The sequence below is a fragment of the Mauremys reevesii genome, linkage group 3, assembly GCF_016161935.1.
Source record: "Mauremys reevesii isolate NIE-2019 linkage group 3, ASM1616193v1, whole genome shotgun sequence".
In the NCBI taxonomy this organism is placed as follows: Eukaryota; Metazoa; Chordata; order Testudines; family Geoemydidae; genus Mauremys; species Mauremys reevesii.
Genome location: NC_052625.1, coordinates 126848316 through 126869759, shown reverse-complemented (window position 1 = coordinate 126869759; position 21444 = coordinate 126848316). Strand labels below are relative to the sequence as shown.

Sequence of the window (21444 nt, the reverse complement as noted above, 5' to 3'; positions counted from 1 at the left end):
TCAGGAAATGATTGAAAACAAACACTGTCTAAACAACAAGTACATATTAAGGCAGGATCCTTGGGATCAGGGCCCTATTCATGGAGCAGTGAGTATGAGCTGAAAACTGGTTGGCTGAGGGCTGGGCTCCCTCACTTAGAAGTAATAGTATGGATTCAGGATTGGGGACAGGGTGGAGGACAATGGCAGAGAAACAAAATCCATCCTAACTCAGGATCTGATAGAGAGAGAAAAGTCTATATAGGGGCCTGAAATATTGATGAATCCAGGCTGCAATGATCCTCATTCCCCTGTCAAGCAAGGCAATGATTGTCATTATTCAGGTTCACTTACACAGTGTGATTGCTGGAATTGCCTGACCCCTACACTAAGTATTCAAGGTATTTAACATCATGCTGTGAAACTGACAAGTTATTCAGTAAGCTGTTTTAAGACAATGATAACTCATATTTTAAACTACATTCTATAAATCTATAGGTTTTCTAATACTATGTAATTAAACTGATATTCAGCAGCCTTCATATCAAAGACCTACTAATGTGCAGAGGCAAACAAACAAAAAATTTGAACCTCTTACTAAAACAGTCACTGTTTAAGATATTCCATTAAACTGAATCTTTAGTTTCAGCAGCAACAAGTTCACAGAAACAGAATAAGAGAGTTTCTATTTATTCCCATTGCATGAGAAAAATATTTGGCAGATGAGCACTTGAATAGCCTTCTGATGTTTAAGTTGTCAACATCTTAGACCCTGTAACAGTGGCGTATTATCGCCTAGGCCAACAAGGCCTGGGCCGAGGGCAGAAAATTTGCTCGTGCCCCCTCCCCAACTCTGCCCCTTCCCCAAATCCCTGGCCTGCCTCCTCCCCCATGCGTGCCACACTTCCCTCCTTCCACCTCCCTCCCAGGCTTGCCGCGCGAAAGCGCTGGGAGGGAGGGAGAAGCGAGTAGCGGCACTCGGAGGAGGCGGAGCAGAGGTGAGCAGGGGCCCGCGGGCGCGGGGAGTAACCCGGAGGGGGGGGGGGGCGGCGCTGGAAACTGCTCCCCACCCCAGTTCACCTCCGCTCCACCGCTGCCATCTCCCGAGTGCACCGCAACTCCCCTTCTCCCCGCTCCCTCCCTCCCAGGCTTGCCGCGCGAAATCGCTGGGAGGGAGAAGCGAGTAGCGGCGTGCTCGGAGGATAGCGGAGGTGACCTGGGGCCGGCGGGCACGGGGAGTAACTCTTCGGGGGGGGGGGGGGCAGGGAACCGCACCCTGCCCCAGCTCACCATCACTCCACCTCCGCCATCCCCCAAGCGCGCCACAATTCCCCTTCTCCCCTCTCCCTCCCAGGCTTGCTGCGGGGGAGCGGAGGTGAGCTGCTGCAGGGGGCGGGGGGGGGGGAGTGGCAATTTTTTGAGGGCCTGCGGCGGCAAATTTGTTAATCCGCCACTGCCCTGTAAAGCTGTGTTTAAAAGCTGTGTTCAGCGGCATTTCGGCGGTGACGCCTCTCGATGACGTCACTTCATGCTTTGACTTATAGGCTCTAAAGTTTTACAGTTTTATGACTGCAGTTATGTAAAAAAATAATTCTACATTTGTAAATTGCACTTTCACAATAAAGAGATTGCACTACAGTACTTGTATGAGGTGAACTGAAAAATACTATTTCTTTTGTCTATCTTTTTTTACAGTGCAAATATTTGTAAAAAAAAATAATATAAAGTGTCCACTCTACACTTTGTATTCTATGTTGTAATTGAAATCAATATATTTGAGAATGTAGAAAAACATCCAAATATATTTCAAATACCAATTTAAATTGGTATTCATTTATTAACAATCCAATTAAAACTGCAATTAATCATAATTAATTGCAAATTTTCTAATTGTTTGAGAGCCCTAAAATTAATACACCTCTACCTCGATACAATGCTGTCCTCGGGAGCCAAAAAATCTTACCACTTTATAGGTGAAACCGCATTATATCGAACTTGCTTCAATACGCCGGAGCGAGCAGCCCCGCCCCACCGGAGCGCTGCTTTACCGCGTTATATCCAAATTTGTATTATATCTGGTGGTGTTATAATGGGGTAGAGGTGTACAATACACCTTTCTTGTGAGTGGAAATACTATCAATTTCTCTGCTTTATGTGCATCAAGCATTGAACCATTGGCCCAAAAAATTCATTCTGACCATTAAGTGACCAGTTTCCACATTAGTAGTATCATAGCATACCTCCTATCTGGCCAACGTAGTTCTTTATATCCTCATTAGACACTACCTAAAGGGACACAAACGTTTGGGAAAACTTAAAACTGAGAATAAACTTAATGTTAACTGACACTAAAACACAATTAATCTAGAATTCCATAATCTTACCACTGTAAGAAAGAGGCATCTTGATTTAGATAAAATATCACCACTCCTTGGAGCTTTATAAAATAATTCTTGCTTTTCGCTATATTTTGTGCTACTTGTTGCAAATGCCTGCAAGTACCAAACACTTAAAAGGAGTGGTTTCTTGGCCTGAGAAATGGTTCTATGAATATTGTATTTAAGACCCTCCAGATTAAAAGATTCTATTTTAGTTTAAATATTTGAAAACTTAATGCATCTGCCACTTTTGTTCCTGAAGAGCAAAATGTCAGGGCACACCATAAGTAGTTTTTTTTTGTTTGTTTATTTTTTAAAAGGAAACTCATTAACTACCCTGCTTAAAATTTTAACATATACACCTCTACCCCGATATAACGTGGTCCTCAGGAGACAAAAAATCTCACCGTGTTATAGGTGAGACCACGTTATACCAAGCTTGCTTTGCCCCCGCCTCGTTCCCTGACCGCCCCCTCCAGAGACCACCATCCCTAATCACCCCTAGGATCCCATCCCCTACCCAACCCTCCTCTCCCCTGACTGCTCCGACCCCTATCCACCCCTCCTCCACCCCCTGACAGGCACTCACCAGCAGCAGCGGGAAATGGAGCAGCCTGGCCCCAGTCCGCTCCACCCTGCCAGCTCCCAGCCATGGTGCTCCGCTTCCCACCATCAGTGAATGCGGAGAGGTTGGGGAAAGGATGCCCCCCCCCCCCCGCACTCACCTGTGGCAGGAAGCGGAACGACACGGCCCCAGCCTGCTCCGTTTTCCTTGCCCCGGCCCCAGCCATGTCACTGGGGGGCGGCTGGGGAAAGGTCCTGAACTCACCTGCGGCGGGAAGTGGAGCACCACAGCTTGGAGCTGGCGGAGTGGAGCTGGCTGGGGCTGGGCTGCTCCACTTCCCTCCACTGGTGATTGAGGGGAGGTTGGGAAAAGGACGCCCTCCCCACTCACCGGCGGCAGGAAGCAGAGCAACGCGGCCCCAGCCCGCTCCACTCTGCCACCTCGCAGCCACAGGGCTCCACTTCCCACTGCAGGTAAGTGCAGGGAGGTTGGGGAAAGGACGCCCCCCCCGATACTCATCTGTGGCAGGAAGCGGAGTGCTGCAGCTGGGAGCTGGTGGAGTGGAGCGGGCTGGGGCCGGGCTGCTCCACTTCCGCTGCTGCTGGTGAGTGCAGGGGGGCGCGATCCCTTCCCCCAAGCCCCTTCCCCTGAGCAACATGGCAGGGGCTGGGGTCGGGGCGAGGGAGGCAGAGCGGGCTGCTCCCAGCCCCCTGCTAATCCCCCAGGCCACTCTGGGACTGCAGGGTCCCCAAACGTGCCCTCCCACAGCTCCTGCCCCCCAGATCCTGGGGGGGGGAGAAGCCCCTTACCGCACCCAAGACCCTCTTCCCCTTATCAAACCCCTCAGCCCTGGCCTGGCCTGACACCCTTAACACGCTGCTCAGAGCAGCGTGTCAGAGCTTTACCATGCTGTATGCGAACCCGAGTTCTAATGGGTCGCGTTATATCGGAGTAGAGGTGTAGTATAAGGGAAGTGACCAAGCCAAAAAATCCCAGAACACATTATACAGCATCTAACACCCTCAAGTTTCAGGAGGGGCTCCAGTGTCTTTGAACCAAAGTATTTTAATAAATTTAAATGGACCTAACTTCAGACCCTATGTCCATGTGGTTTTGCATGTTGCTTATCGGTAGCAAATTATTTAGATCAAATAAATTTATCTTTTAGTTTTAGAAATTGGTAAAAAAGCTTCCCATTTCATATAAAGCATGGTTCTGATATTCTTTTATTATTTCACATTCAAAAATAAAAATTAGTTACAAAATATAAGTAGGTGATCAACCCCCTAATAATTTTGATTTAAATGAAGTATATTTTATGTTTGCAGAGTACTTTAATAGCATTTTCAAAAACGTTTTGCATTGATATTTTAATTTAATTCAGTTGGATAAAGAGATATTAGATATTGGACATACCAAATGTCTATACTTGAAAATCTGTCAGACATTTACTAGTGAGAACTTTAAACCAACTGGCCAGCAGTAAATACAAAAGAATGGCAGGAGCTGTCACTAGTGAGGTCCAGGTTCAATGCTCTGATTAGAAGTCCAGCCATCTCTTTCAGAAACTGAGACGAAAACTGCGGTAGAAAATCCAAACAATGCCCTTTGACATGGCTTGAGGGTTCTAGGGTAGATAAAAATTTATTTTTAATTTAACAATCAGATTCTTTAAAAAAATCTAATTTGATTTTGATTTTAAATTAAATATGACTATTGTTAAAAATAAAAATTATTTAAAATTAAATTTGAAATTATGACAAACTTCTTATAATTTATTACAAATCACTTAAATAAAACATGAGTCAAGCAGGCCATGTCTGACTTTCTTTAACACTTTGGCAGCAAACTTTTGAATTGGTGGAAGCCACTGGCAACGTACCTGAAACCAACTAGATCAGTTCAATGACTAGTTCATTCCAAGTTGAGAAAGCTTATCTTTCTCTTCCAACCTATGAATAAAAATTAGGTGTATCAGAGAGACCTACTAGCTATAAAATCATAATGGACATCGTGAACAGAAATAATCAGTTCAAATAACTAACCACAGATAATTCTTCCTTTGTTTAATAAATCAGTTAGTTTGAAATACAAGACATGTTTTAATAAACTTACTCCCCTCCCCACCCCAGATAGATACAGCACATGAGGTCATTTGATTTAGCTAACAATTTCAAAATGCTGGTTTTAATTGAACTCCAATTTTCAATCAAATGCAGCTAGAGACAAATCACGAGTAAAACCCTCCTATTAAATAAAAAATGGCAAATGTCATTTCTAACAATAAAAAAATCAGAAACTGAATCAAATGTCTGTTAACTGTAGAACTGCTTAAATAAATGTGAATGGATATAGTGTATCCTCCCTGGTTAGCAAAAAGAAGTACCAAATTTAGTGTAAAGGCTATATTTAGTTACAAAACAACATTTTAATTGTTACCAGTCAAGGAGAATCAATCTCTCTTTAAAAAAGAACTAAGCACAAATGCAAAATAAGATTAAGAGAAAGCTCAACACATTATGAGTATGTACAATTATTTTTGAGCCTCTTAGTTCAAGAACAATTTACATGACAAAAAAAATTGAGATTTTTCTGCTTGTGAACACTGTCAGACAAATTAGTTCAGGATACAACTCCTTAGTATACCCCCCCCCCAAAAAAAAAAAGAGAAAGAAAGAAAAAAAGAAAAAAAAAGAGAGAAAAAGAAAAGCGTACAGCAATACAGGATTCTCCTTCAACTGTGTCCCTCATTCTCACCCAGGAGCAAACACTTCTAAGGGTTTGACTACAGAGGCACTTCATAAGCAAAACTTTTGTCGTTCAGGGGTGTTAAAAGAAACCACACTCCCAAATGAAAAGTTTTACCGATAAAAAGTGCCGGTGTAAACAGCAGTTTGTCAACAAGACAGCTCTCTCCTGCCAACAAACAGCAGTTACACTGCGTGCCTTTTAGTGGTACAACTGTAGCGGCAAAGCCATGTCACTAAAAGCCTCGTAGTATAACCATGCCTAAGAGGCTAATTCAACCTCTGTATTCATTCAGTCTTTGGCCTCTCTGCTAAGACAAATGATGACAATTAGTGCCAATTGTGATGGAGGTTTTTATAACATGGAGACTCATCTATTGGGAACTGTACTGACACAACGAAAAAGCTCTATTTTCAACTTTCAGCCACTAACAACCTGGAGTGGATTCAAACTAGACAGTTACCATCCCCTGAACTAGCCAATCCACATAAAAACAAATTTAAACAAAGCACATTAGTACTGTGTCTAACAGTAAAGAATTTCCATCTTCAGGATAGTCATCACTTATGGAAAACTTTCTAAAACAGAAACAATGGGGAGTCCTTGTGGCACCTTAGAGACTAATACATTTATTTGGGCATAAGCTTTCGTGGGCTAGAACCCACTTCATCAGATACATTGGTAGATGTGCCGGTGATATATGCCATCATGTGCCAGCAATGCCCCTCTGCCACGGACATTGGCCAAACCGGACAGTCTCTACGCAAAAGAATAAATGGACGCAAATCTGACATCAGGAATCATAACATTCAAAAACCAGTAGGAGAACACTTCAGTCTCTCTGGGCCTCAAAGTGGCAATTCTTCAACAAAACCTTCAAAAACAGACTTCAACTTGAAGCTGCAGAACTGGAATTAATTTGCAAACTGGATACCATCAGATTAGGCCTGAATAAAGACTGGGAGTGGTTGGGTCATTACAAAACCTAAACTTAATTTCCCCAATACTAATTTCTCCCTACTGTTATTCACACCTTTTTGTCAACTGTCTGTAATGAGCCACTCTCTTACCACTTCAAAAGTTATTTTTCCTCCCTTGGTATCCTGCTGTTAATTGATTTATCTCGTTAGACTGACCTCACACTTGGTAAAGCAACCCCCATCCTTTCATGTATTTATACCTGCTCCTGTATTTTTCACTTCATGCATCTGATGAAGTGGGTTCTAGCCCACGAAAGCTTATGCCCAAATAAATTTGTTAGTCTCTAAGGTGCCACAAGGACTCCTCGTTGTTTTTGCTGATACAGACTAACACGGCTACCACTCTGAAACCTTTCTAAAACAGAATACTTCTAAACTACACAAATAAAAAACCAGCAGTATATTTGCGTGCAATTATGCACAATTTACATATTTAAGCTTACTAATCAAACAAACTTTTAACAAAGTTGGATAATAATAAGATACTCACACACAACATCACAAAATATGCACACAGTCAATCCCCATCCCACCGGGTTCCTTACATTCTAAACACAGTAGGAGGCTGTTCTTGCTTTCCCAACTAAAGCTAGCCTCATTTGATTTACAGATTTATACTTTTTAAATTGGTTTGCACATAATTACACTTACAAAGCCCCATCTTCACTTCTGTGATAATTAACACATTCACTACAACATGCTCAGATTTGAAATTTGCTCTTCAAAAAGTTAGACAACACCTGAAATAGCCAGAAGTGTTAAAGTGTCTTTTCTCAATGATTTTCATTACACTCTGTTGCTCTGTTCCCCTTTACCATTCTCAGTGCTCAGATTTGTCTAACATTTTCCAGTGAACCAGCACAACTCTCAGTAAATTTATTTTTAAAAAGGTGCTTGGCTTCTTTCTTACTAAATATTTTACCAATACACCTCTACCTCAATATAACGCTGTCCTAAGGAACCAAAAAAATGTTACCGCATTATAAGTGAAATCGTGTTATATTGAACTTGCTTTGATCCACCGGAGTGCGCAGCCCCGTCCCCCAGACCATTGCTTTACCACGTTATATCCAAATTTGTGTTATATCGGGTGGCGTTATATCAAGGTAGCGGTGTATTTAATTACTGAGATTTTATATTGCTATGTACCTACATCTTTTTACTTATAGATTTTATATCATTTGAATTAAAGAATGATAATTTACTCTACAGTAACTATGGTTCTTCAAGATGCTGTACTCAGCCTGGATCCCACTGAAGGTGCACCAACGCCTCATGCACACCCTGAGTCTTTTAATTGAGTGTTTGTGAGGGCTGCCCACATGCCCTATTGCCTCTTCATACTCCCATACAGGGTCACAACCCTCACTCAGTTCCCTCCCAATACAAAGCCTGCATAGCTGAGGATTCTGAAAAGCAGGGATGGAGGATGGGTTGTAGGATCCACACTGACTACATCATCTTGAAGAAACACAATTACTGTAGGGTAAGTAACTTTCTTTGAATATTTGTCAGTGTGGATCCCTACTGGAGGCAACAAGCAAGCAGCATGCACTCTGGATAGTGGGAAAGAGGAGTATCAGCTGTATCAATCAGAGGTTGAAATACTGCACTGCCAAACTTGACATCAACCTATCCACCATGTCAAAAGCAAAACATTTAACAAAACTTCCAAAGACCTCAGCTACAGAAGTGTTTCTGAAGCAGACTGACAATGCTGCTTATGTTTTGGCAATGTGTGACTTGATAAGGCTAACCAGCTAATTGATAACAGGGAGAAATGCAGAGCATGATCTGCTTAGAGTGCCTCTGTAATGAAATGGTCTGACCTGTTGATGAGCCAGATACAGCCACAAAGAGGCAGGGAGACAGCCTGAAAGGTTTAGTCCTGTCAATTTAATAGAGCAAGGGTTTTGAAATGTCCAAAGTATGTAGCTTTTTCTCTCTCGGTATCAGTTCTGGTTTCAATAAAACTAGCAGGTTAATTGATTGATCTAAGTGAAACTCCTAGACCACCTGTCCAAAGCAATAGGTAGTAGGAAGACTATCTTAAGCAGGTGATGTACTCAACAATTTGGTATCAGCGTGAACAGAGGCTCCATGAGTTTCAAGAGGATGATGTCAAGATCCCACTAGATGTGAAAAGATAGCGTGAGTATGTAAGCATAAAATGCTGATAGAGCTTTCAAGTTTCATCTCACAGCTAAGAGTCAAACCAGCTTGTTTCAAGTCCAGCACATAGTCAAGGATCTTTGGTATCAGGGCCTCAACTAGATCCAGGGTATATTGGGTTGTGCATAAGAAGAACTATTTCTATTTAGAGGAGTAGGTCTTCCAAGTAAATGGTTTTGTGCTTTACACGATTTCTTGAATTCTCAAGAACAGTCTCCATCAGTAGTGCTCAACCAGCCAACATCCAATTTAACAAAAGCAACAACCGTGGGTCTGGATCCAATATCAGACAGTGATTCTGAGATCTCAAGTCGAGGTAGAGCTGGAGTTGGATGAGAGGCTGAACAGATATCTGCAAGAGGTCTGATGGCCAGAACTGTCTTGGCCAGTAGGAAGCCATTACAGTCAGTATGGCCTGGTCCCGTCTGACTTTGGAGATCATCCCGGGGATCAGGCATATGTAGATTAGACAGACAGACCGACTGACTGACCAAGGTAACAAGAAGGTGCCTGATAAGGAACCTGGGCTCATTCCCTCTCTGAAGCAGAAGTTTGAGCACTTGATATTGTCCTTTATAGCTAAGAGATCTGTCATGGGACTCCCCTCATTGGGAAAATATCACATCTCTGATGGAAGTTTGTAACCAAACATGAGTGGTTGCTGCAACGTGCCTACTTAAGAAGTTTGCCAGGTATTTCTGGTAGCTGAAAGTTGTAGAGTCAATAGGATTATGTCATGGTAATGACACCAAGTCCGTAGCCTGATGGTTTCATGGCAGAGAGGGGATAACCAAGGGCCTCCTTGCTTGCTCATGCAGTGCATTGCAGATATCTTGTCAGTCACAATCTGCACTGTGGAGCCCCACAGGACAGGCAGGAATACCATTCAGGCTAGACAGATGACCCTGAGCTCCAAGATGTTAACATGCAGCTTCAAATCATCCTGGGACCAGGTCTCTTGCAACTGTAAATGATTGAGGTGGGCACTTGAATTTGTTCCTGAGGCAGCTGGGATGAGCAGCATCATTGGGGAGGGGACAAGAAGGGTACCACTCCTTTTGTATGCTCTTCGGGTCCTGCAACCAAATAAGTTCTTGTAGGATCTGGTGTAGGAGAAAAGACATGCTTGGTCATGTCATGCAAGGATGGGAAATATATTGACCTCAGACATAGTTGTGAGGGTCAGAGGTGAAATCCGATAAAGGTTGTCACATATATGCACACTGACATATGGCCTAGCAGTCCCAGACACATACTCACTATCATTATCATCATGTTTGAGTTTAGGTCCTGTGAAAGATATGCACCCAAACGTCTGTTCAGTACATAATGCAAATTGAGTAGGTGCCAACTGTCAAATATTTGCAGTGTCATAGATAGTGTTGGAGAATGCTCACAAGATGTGAACACGTATGTAACAGCTGCTGCCTCCATGTTTCGGGCCCTTCAATGGCTCTGTTGGGACATTTTGACTTCAAGCTGGCTACAAAGTTGGGAATCTACAGAACCACGGTTATACCAAATCTACTGAATGGAAGTGAAATGTGGGTGCCGAGGAACAACAGAGTGACATTTTTTGTTCTCATTGTCGTCATCATTACTCAATATCAAGTGACAGGAAAGATCAGAAATGATGATCTTCGAAGACAAAGGCAAACCCAGCAATCGCCTCCATCATCACTGATTTGATCTCAGCAGCTTTCTTAGTATAGTCATTATCAGAAGGAAAGACCAATGAATTCCAAAGCACGGTTACCAAGAAATACTGCTATGTGGCCATAGATCACATGGCATCAAAAGCTTTGGTGGACACAAACTGAATATACCACCATCTTGCCAGAGATCCATCTGGAAGGCATTTGATCTTCAAGGAGGCCACGTCCCTTTGGGATTTGCCATGATGATGATGAACTCATCACAGGATAGGTGGGGCTTGAAGTTCACAGGTTTTTAATCCCTCATGTTGAGATGCAGGGTAGTAAGGAGGGATATATGCTGGGAGAAGGGAGAGCTGACCATCAGCTTTCAGTCCAGATGAACTGAAAATGTTCCCAACAGTTGTATATCAATAGAACAGAAGAGTTCTGAAGATTTACAAGTTCTGAGAGATTTAGTTTTCACTAAGAACTAGCAGGCCAGACCCTTGTTCTGTCTTACTACCATGCACAGTAAGGGAGGGAAGGTCACAGCCACCCTGACCTTTATGTCCTTATACTCAAACACAAGCAGGGACAGGAGCATGCACATCCCCAATGGACACCACTATTCAGAAAGACTCCAGTTATATGCATGAGGTTTATATGCACCTACAGTAGGATACACCTTGACATGTTTACATTTAAAAATGAGCAAAGAAGATGAACAAGTATGACTCTTTACAAATGTGACATTCACAATGAGCACTAAATAAATTTAAGACTGAACAACCCGAGAGAGGTGCAGCACAGAATCTCAAAGAGCTGCAGCATAGAACTTAAACTTGTGAGGGACTCTGTCAAAAGACTTTTGAAAGTTTACATACATTATGTCAATTGGTTCTACTTTATCCACTACTTCATTGACCCATTTAAGAATTCTAATAGATTAGAGCAAGACAATTTTCCTTTGCTGAAAAAAACACTGATTAGACCCTCTCAGATCATGATCTTCCAGGAATTATATTCTGTAATTTTTTTCCTTCAATTTACCCATTAAAAATGTAAGGCTTACTGGTCTATAATTCTTTGTATCATCCCTACACAGCCTTTTTAAAAAGTTACATTTGCTACCATCCAATACTCTGGTATAGTAGCTATTTTTAATGCAAGGTAGCATATTGGTGCTAGCAGCTCAGCTACTTCATTCAGTGGTGAAAAATTATTTTTTGACAATTTCAGTGATATTCATCTGTCATTGATAACGGATAGAGATGTTAATTTTTAGAAATATGATTTCTAATATTGTCCCCAGTAGATTTTAAAAATAACAGCTCAGAAGGTTAAGAAAACACACAGTGAAAGAAAAAATCTAGGTCACATGCTTTTGAAAAATAGAGTTAACAATGAGCTTCTCCAGTGATTCCAGGAAAATAAATGAACTAAGAGTTTAAGACTATACTGCTCTCTATATAACGTCACCTCCTCTATCCAGGCTTGTGTCTGCCATCTTTAGGAAATGTTCCAAAATCTGGAAATTTGGATCATGATCCTATGTGGTGCTTAGCAACTCACAGAATCAATCCCTTAGAGCAGTCTTAGTGGAATGCAGTGGAAGAATTGTGGTCTCTAATGATGAGGACTTCTATTTTGAGAAGTGTTTTTAAACAAATGATATAATTTTCCAGAATGTTCTGTTCTTCAGCAGTGTTGCACATAAGCACGGTGTGATCTGCGTCGGACAATTAACAGGTCCCTGCCTCAAAGAGCTCAGTCCAAAACCAAAGGCTGAGGAAGACCTTTCACCATCTTTGCAGCAGGCAGGGATCGGGTGTACAAAAATGTTTCTTCCTTCCAGCAGTAACAACAAGTAGAAAAGGCTTCAAGTTTATCAGACAAGTAGTACCAGGTTTCAAAACATGAAGTCCAAACAGAATCCAAGGAGCGCAGCCTGGTAAGGCTTCCATCACTCTGCACTTTCTCAGCAGCGAAGGGATATGAGAATGGAGGTAAAAACAAGGCTCTGATTCTCATCAGGCTATTGTCCATGGACATTGCAGCCCCACAATGATCATGAGTCAAACTTCTAAATTCTGGATCTTCACCTAAAGATGGCACACACAAGCCTGGATGGAGGAGATGACATTATATAGAAAGCAGTACCGTCTCAAACTGTCAGTTTATTTTCTTTCCTCGGGCCACTGCTTAAGCAAACCTGGGCATTGTCTATGGACAATGGTGTCCCATATTTTAGTTTAGTTCTCAGGCTGTTGAGCATCTAGTATATTCTTCAAGCTGTGGCTAGAAGGGTCTAAGTGGATGGCAAGGACGATAAAATTCAATGATTTAAAAACAAAAAATCAGGATTTTTTTGATTAAATGCTTTTTGAGGAAAAAACCTATCTAAAGATAGTTTTACTTAAGATATCTTTGAGCTATAATGTATCTCATCATGGAATAGGGATTATAAATTCTAATTCTATAGTATGAGACAATATATTCATGTAATGTTTAAGAAAGTTTTGTAAATGAGTTCCAATAGTTCATGGATTAGGGACCTAATCTTATGGGGTTCCACAGGCTTCTGTATAGATTATTTAGGTTATCTTTCTATCTACCGAATGGGACTCAGTGCTCAGTCTAGAAGATACCATCAGAGATGCTTAGTTTTGCAGTTCTCAAAACTGTGGATTTGTCTCTCCAGAAATAACATGCTCATTAACAGCAAAAATGTTTTAAAATAAATAAATAATGAATAGAGGTAAGAAATAACAGACTTCAACCTCATTGTCCTGCTGCAAATTTTTGTACACAAAGTCAATCCCTTACCTCTCTCTAAAAGTGCAAAGTTTCAAAAAGTTCAATGAATAGAAGATTGTTGGGGGCAGAATAGAACTGGACAAGGAGAAGAAGTCAGGAGATAAATGTGAGAAGGGACAGACAGGCAGTAGAACCAAAAGTGAAACTGTTTGAGCAGCATATTCCAGAAGTCTTGAGGTCTTTCTGAGTGTAGCCTTCATTGATTTGAGATCTACCATACCATTCTCTCACTAGAAGGGAAAACCTGTAATGGCAGCAGGCCGTAAAAGATTTTGGAAATATTTAAATGAAGTTCCTTTACCTGTGGGTAAGACATATGCGTGCAAAATGCAAACAGTGCAACAAAGAAATGCAAGGCCTGGTTGCCCGAATGAAACGACATCATGAGAAGTGTTCCTTCTCACGAGGAAGCTGTGTTGAAGATGATGAAAAGAACATGTCTGAATATGCAGGATCTTCAGGTTGGTAAACTTTTTTATGTCATTCTTCTTTCTTAAGGACTGCCCATCTTCCTTCTGGACTATTCTTGAATTCTCATGTTTGAGCAAAAAATATAGTTGTTACTCTATGGTATTATCATTTTAGATGCAGTTGTGATAAAAAAAATGAATAGCTGAAATAGGCAGATCTTCCTTTTACAATTTCACTTTTAAAGTAGTACTGAGTGTCAGTGAATCCAATGAGTAATACTAAATGAGCAGTATGGTAATAGTAATTAAATAACTGCATTGACTTATTTTGTTTAGGAGAATCCATCCTCAACATACAGGATTATGAAGACTATCCACCTTCAAGATCACCATCATTTTCTATAGTTTCAGAGTTAGCTGCCAATGATAGTGTTTCAGTCACATCATGTATGTCACATTGCCACAGTATATCTATCACCTGTAGCAAAAAGAGAAAAAAAATCTATCATCCAGAAACAACCATAGATAAGTTTGTGATAAGAATCAGCAGATTACAAAAAGAGGTAATTGATGAAAAAACTGCCCGGTTTGTTTATGAAAACTCTCCTTTCCATATGATTGAGAACCCACACTTCATTAACATGGTTCAGTCATTGATACCAGGATACAGTCCACCCACAGAGCAGATGTCGCAGGCAAATTGCTGGATAAAGTGTATGAAAGAGAAATTGAGCAGTGTGCAAAAGGTCTACAGGGTAACCCGTTAACTTGAGTCTTGATGGGTGGAGCAATGTCCCCAATGATCCTGTTCTATGTTCTTGTGTGACAACAGAAGGGAACGTTCCTTACAGAAACAATTGATACATCAGGAAATGCACACACAGGAGAATACTTACAAGTAGCAGCAATGAAAGCTATAACAAACAGTGAAGAAAAAAATCCAAATGTCTAATATGCAGCTTGATCACAGACAATGCTGCAAATGTATCCAAGATGACAAGAAATTCAGAATAGAGTGAAAAGAGTCCCAAGCAAATAACATACGGTTGCAATGCTCATTGGATGCACCTCCTAGCCAAAGACTTCAGTGTTCCAGAAATAAAGACTAATGTTGTTGAAATTGCAAAATACGTCCGTAACAACAACTCTGCAGCAGTTGCTCTGAAAAAAGTGGGAGGAACCAAGCTAACTCTCCCACAAGATAAGCAATGGAACTCAGCAGTGGACTGTTTTGAGCACTGTATCAAGAACTAGCCTAATCTGATGATAGTTTGTGAACAAAATTGTGAAAAAATAGATGGCACTGTCACAGCCAAAGTTCTCAACATTGGGCTTAAGAGAAATGTTGAACACATGCTGAATACCCTAAAGCCTATTTCTGTAGCCTTGAACAAAATACAGGGAAATAGCTGTTTTATTGCTGACGCTGTTGAAATTTGGAAGGAACTGAGTGATATCTTAAAAAGAGAAATATGAAATGACAGAGTTTAATTGTAAGTATTAAAAAAAAATTGGACAAGCACTATCTCCAGCTCATTTTCTTGCAGATACTCTCAAGGTTTGACCCTGGTACTGAGTATTAACTGCTGAAGAAGAGGAGTTGGCTATTTCATGAACATCCAGCAATCATCCCTCCATAATGCCAACTATAATAAACTTCAGAGCTAAGGGTGAACCATTCAAGAAACATAAGTTTGCCGATGATGTTTTAAAGAATGTCACCCAGTGAACTGGTGGAAGTCACTTAAGCACTTGGATTCAGAGACTGTTGAAGTGATAATCTCACTTTTAACTGCAGTAGCTTTTTCTGCTAGTGTAGAAAGAATACTTTCTTCCTCTGGACTAATTCATTCCAAATTGAGAAATTGTTTGGGACCTGAAAAAGCAGGAAAACTTGTGTTTCTTTTCCAGATTATGAACCAACAGGAAAATGAAGGTGAAGACGACTGAATTAGCTGCAGAAGCCAATATTTTAAGTTTTTCATGTTGACCTGGCTGCCATAGTCGATTCAACTTTTGGTGGTTTTTTTTTTAATATTTCATTTAACTATTTTAGTTTAAAACAATTTTAACAAAAACAAACCTGATTTTTAGAAACTTGAATGTTTAACTAAATTCAAAAATTCATATGCTTGTTTTGTTAAAATATTATATATTTGCTGTTGAAGAAAAAAATCCAGAATACATAACATTGTTGTTTTAGTTAAATAAAACAATTTAAATGTCTGTCTGGTGATGTTCCCTCCAGCATGACAAGCAAATCCTCCAAATATTAATGATTAACCTGTTGAATTGGAGATAGATATTTATGAAGTCATTGGGAGGTGAACTGATTCAATTATCTTTGGTAAATGAAATAACCAAACAATCATTCATTTTCTGATATAGCTGTAAAACTAATCTGAAAAGTTTTCAAAATAAATCACTTTAAAAATGTATAGTGTACACCTTCTAAAAATGAAACCTACATCTCTGAGTTGTGAAGAATGTGTATTAAGGTTATAACAACCAATAAGAATGCACTTTTATGCAGAAATCCATGATTAAATTGAGTCTTCCTGACTAGTGATTTAAATCAAATCCACCCTGGTGGATGGAGCAAGGGAGTAGATGGGGGTGAGAACCTGCATGAGTGGATGGGTGAAAGATTCATAGGGAAGTTAGGAAAAAAAAAACAAGCAGAATATGACGACTTATAGGAGGAAGTAGCAGAAGCAGAAAATAGAGGAGAAGGAGGTAAAGCACATCAAGTGGTGGGAGAGGAGGAAATGAGAGAGACAAAGAGCTGTAAAGGATTGATGGAGAGACCAAAACAAAAAACCCCACCAAAAATAAGAACAGGAAGCAAACGTACACTGAAAACAACGGAAAAGACCTATCATAGAAAAAAACTGGAGTGAAGCAAGGAAGGGGGACAACAAAAGTAAAAGAGATATAGCAAGTTACTATTAAATGTATTTGAAATGTAACTGTTTGACAATGTGTTATCATTACATACGGTACAACTCTGCCTCCCCATGTGCAAGCATTTTTTATTTCTTTAAGAAGCAACTTGCCTACGGTCACACAGCAGGTCAGTGGAAGAGTGGGGAATAGAAGCCAGGTATCCTGAGTCCCAACCCAGTGTTCTATCCAATCCTCCTCATAATAGGCTTAGTCATCAAATTAAGAAAAGTTGGGTATATTTTTGAGCCATAGTTGCAAAAGTTTTGCTTTTATTTAAATGTACCAGAGTCTACAAAAGGACTTTTAAAAATACTATATTTACACAAGCATTTCTTTTATTTACAAATATTCAGTTAGTACCTCAAGACACAGCAACTGCTCTCTACACATGAATGACAACAGCAAACTAGCCTGATGGACAGGACAACTAAGAATAGTAAGAGGCCAATCTTGCTTCATCAGGAGCTCTTTAATGATCTGAAGATCAAAAAGGAATCCTACAAAAAGTGGAAACATGGACAAATTGCTAAGGAGGAATACAAAAGAATAGCACAAGCATGTAGGGCTAAGGCATAAAATGAGTTACAACTTACAAGGGTCATAAAAGCAATAAGAAGCTTTTAAAAATACATTAGGAGCAAGAGAAAGATGAAAGAAAGATAGTGTCAGACAACATCAATAAGGCTGAGGTGTTTAATGCCTATTTTGCTTCAGTCTTTACAAAAAAGGTAAATTTTGACCAGGTAATTAAAAATATTAATATTAACAATAAGGGGGAAGAAACACAACCAAATGAGGGAAAGAACACATTAAAGAATATTTAACTAAGTTAGATGTATTCAAGTCATCAGAGCCTGATTAAATTCACTCTAGGGTCCTTAAGGAACTAACTGAAGCAATCTCTGAATCGTTAGTAATTACCTTTGAGAACTCACGGAAGATAAGTAAGGCCTCAAAGGACTGGAGAAGGGCAAACATAGTACCTATCTTTAAAAAGGGAAACAAAGAGGACCCTGGAAATTATAAACAGTTAGCCTAACTTCGATACCTGAAAAGATATGGGAACAAATTATTAAACAATCAATTTGTTCGCAACTAGAGAATAATAGGGTGATAAATAATAACCAACATGGATTTATCAAGAACAAATCAGGGCAAACCAACCTAATTTCCATTTTTGTCATAGGTTACCAGCTTAGTGAATGGTGGAAGCTGTAGATGCAACACATCTTAATTTTAATAAGACTTTTGACACAGTCCCATATGACATTCCTATAGTATAAGCAAAACAGAGAAATTTAGTCTAGAGGAAATTACTATCAGGTGGGTGCACGAATGGTTGAAAGACCATATTCAAACAGTAGTTATCAATGGTTTGCTGTAAAACTTGAGAATGTACATAGTGGGGTCCCTGCAGGCTTTTGTCCTAGTCCCAATACTATTCAATATTTTCATTAATGACTTGGATAAAGAGTATGTTTATAAAATTTGTGGATGACATCCACCTAGGAGGGGTTGCTAACACTTAGAGGACAAGATTAGAATTCAAAACAACCTTGACTAACTGGAGAATTAGTCTGAAATCAACAAGATGAAATTCAAAAAAGACAAGTGCAAACTATTGCACTTAGGAAAGAAAAAAATCAAATGCACAATTACAAAATGGAGAATAACTGGTTAGGCAACAGAACAGCTGAAAAGAATCTGGGGGTTATAGTGGATAACAAATTGAATATAAGGCAACAATAACAGGTGTGGAAAAGGCTAATATTTTGGAGTGTATAAACTAGGGCTGTCAATTCATCGCAGTTAACTCGCACGATTAACTAAAAAAAAATCAACTACAATTTAAAAAATAAAACGTGATTAATCACAGTTTTAATTGCACTGCTGAACAATAGAACACCAACTGACATTTATTAAATATTTTGGATGTTTTTCTACATTTTAAAATATATATTGATTTCTATTACAACACAGAATACAAAGTGTACAGAGCTCACTTTATATTATTTTTATTAAAAATATTTGCACTGTAAAAATAATAAAAATATTGTATTTTTCAATTCACCTCATACAAGTACCATAATGCAATCTCTTTATCATGAAAGTGCAACTTACAAATGTAGATTTTTTTTTGTTACATTACTGCACTCAAATAAAAAAAATGTAAAACTTTAGAGCCTACAAGTCCACTCAGTCCTACTTCTTATTCAGCCAATCGCTGAGACAAACAAGTTTGTTTACATTTACGGGAGATAATGCTGCTGGCTTCTTATTTACAATGTCACCTGAAATTGAGAATAGGCGTTCGCATGGCACTTTTGTAGCCGGCACTTGTGCTATGGGTCACTTGTGCTACAGAGTCGGCTCCTATGGCAATAATAGTTTTGGAGCATGCTCAAATGCTGAGGGGAGAGGAGTGCATGAGCACTCTAACAGGTACTGCTACCAGAAGTTTCCACTGTCCCAGCCCCGCCAGTCAGCATATCCCAAGAGTAGGCATATGCACAGGACACTCAAAGAAGAACTGGGCACATTTAGTTTTGAGTAAAGGAGTGTGAGGGATGAGCTGATAAGTCTTCAAATATGCTAAGGGCTGCTCTAAAGAAGACAATGATCAATGGTTCTCCATGTCCACTGAAACTAGGACAAGAAGTAATCAGCTTAGTCTGTGGCAAGGGAGATTTAGGTTACATAGTTGGGGAAAAAATTCTAATTATAAGGATAGTTAAGCACTGGAATAGATTTCAAAGGGAGGTTGTGGAATCTCCGTCACTGGAGATTTTTAAGAATGGGTTGGACAAATTCCTGTCAGGGATGGTACTTAGTCCTCTCTCAATGCAGGAGGCTAGAGTAGGTTACCTCTTGAGGTTCCTTCCAGCCCTACATTTCTATGATTCTATAGCAAGCCCAAGTAGAGTTTTTTTATGTGTAACCTTTTATTCAATCAAAACTAGATGCTCAGAGGATTTGTGTGCTTATCCATCTATATAATTTTTTCCTACCATTTTTGTAATAGAACTGCAGTTACTGCAACTTGCTAAGTCAAAAAAGAACATTTGAAGCATCACTAAAGGTTCAATTCTTCCATGGGGCTGTCAGAGTCTCTCTCTACCAACTCCCCACCGCCAGAGTCTTTCCCTGCTGCCTTCTACCTGCTGCCTTTCAATTAGGTAGGAAAAGTCTCCAGCACTAGGGAGGTAGTGGGACAGCAGTGTAGATGTGGGTGGCATGGCTTGGGCATATAGAGACATGTAGAGTACATACCCTAGGGTTCTGATACATCTACTTGCCTAAGCTGTGCCTCACCTCCTACACCAGGCGTTCTCAACCTTTTTCTTTCTGAGGCCCCCAAAATGCTATAAAAATTCCACAGCCCACCTGTGCCACAATAACTGTTGTTCTGCATATTCAGTAGATTAAAAGCCAGGTCTGGTGTTAGGGGGTAGCAAGCAGGGTAATTGCCCGAGGCCCCACGAAACTAAGTTGCTTGGACTTTGGCTTCAGATCCGAGCGGCAGAGTTCAGGCTTTGGCTTTCTACCTTGGCCCCAGCAAGTCTAACACTGGTCTGCTCTCTGGTTAATTTGGTAGACCCCCTGAATCCTGTTCACAGCCCCCCAGGAGGCCCTGGACCTCTGGTTGAGAACTTCTGTTTTATACCAGTATTTATACCCATGCTAGCTGGACATGCAACATCTGTACTCTACAAGTCACCACAAGTGTAGACCCTACCCATTGTTTGAATTCTGAAGAGTGTGTTGAAGAACATACCTCATTGGTGGTAGCAGATGGACAACAGCTAATTTACACTAGCAAATTATTCTAAAGGCTGGCTGTACTGTGAATCTACCCCAAACCCTTAAACGATTACACTTTATTATCATTTCTGAGCACGACAAAGTTTAACTAAAAGCTGTAATTTCCTCTATTATAGTACGAGAAAAATCAAACTCTGTGTATTAAATCTAGTGATTCAACAATAATAAAATATTGTTTTTAACATAAACTGAAACATTTGCAGCATAATAGCTGAGATACAATATTTAAAGATTGGTTTCGCAAACAGACCTTGAAATACTTTACCTTTCAACAACCACACCATGCAACTACAGACAACACCCTGTAAGTGCATGCCAGGAAAATAAGGAATGCAATTCTATAGAATCACCTAACAATTGCTGGCAGGCAGTGTGTGAATCAATGACAGCTGCATTCTCAAAATGAATAAATCACATACAGGGTGACTCACATCAGGTGTGTAAGTAAGGTAAATCACATAACCTGTATTGCTATTGCACCACTGATAAAGAGTCCATTTATAAATCTGAAATAAAAGTTGTACGCTTCAAACGGCAAAAACAAAAAAAAATAAAGGTCCAGAATGCTGGAAATACAGAACTTTCCCCTAAGATGACTCTTGCAAAGTTATTTTCATGTCAATGTTATTTTTGCCACATTGGTTCTTGAGTGCACGGTTTCCTTATGGCAATGACCAATAAAAAAATCTAAAAACAAAGTTTAATAAATATAAAAGCTTCACTATCTGCATTTTCTACTTGGTATTCTTTATTCTGTTGATATCTTCATAGAAATTCAATCTGTTTCCTTTAAAAATGAAACATTTGCTAAAACATGTGAATGACTGACAATCCAATGTTGTAAATCAAACTAAAATATCTAATTACTGTATATACTTCTGATTCCAAACACAAAACTAAATGAAACGAAATCACAGATACATGAAGTGTAATGATCCAGAAGGACTTCGTACATGCTTAATATACAAAGGGAGATTACTTTAGGCTATT

At 39.9% G+C, this 21444-nt stretch overlaps 1 protein-coding gene across 19 annotated transcripts in view; it reads right to left on the bottom strand.

Moving 5' to 3' along the window:
• The window catches only part of WASF1 (WASP family member 1), a 189569-nt gene that overhangs the window by 167175 nt on the left and 950 nt on the right, over positions 1-21444 (bottom strand). For 5 of the 19 annotated variants that reach the window (XM_039528355.1, XM_039528344.1, XM_039528357.1 and 2 more), the window contains exons 2-4: positions 4805-4874; positions 4339-4549; positions 2220-2265 (exon numbers count right to left, since the gene is read on the bottom strand). The exons of 4 other annotated variants lie outside the window; for them this stretch is intronic. The gene's annotated coding sequence lies outside the window, so the exon portion shown is untranslated. Of the gene's footprint in view, positions 1-2219; positions 2266-4338; positions 4550-4804; positions 4875-16992; positions 17063-21444 lie in introns of those variants that run through there. 10 more of the 19 variants (XM_039528346.1, XM_039528349.1, XM_039528360.1 and 7 more) reach the window with 5 other exon arrangements.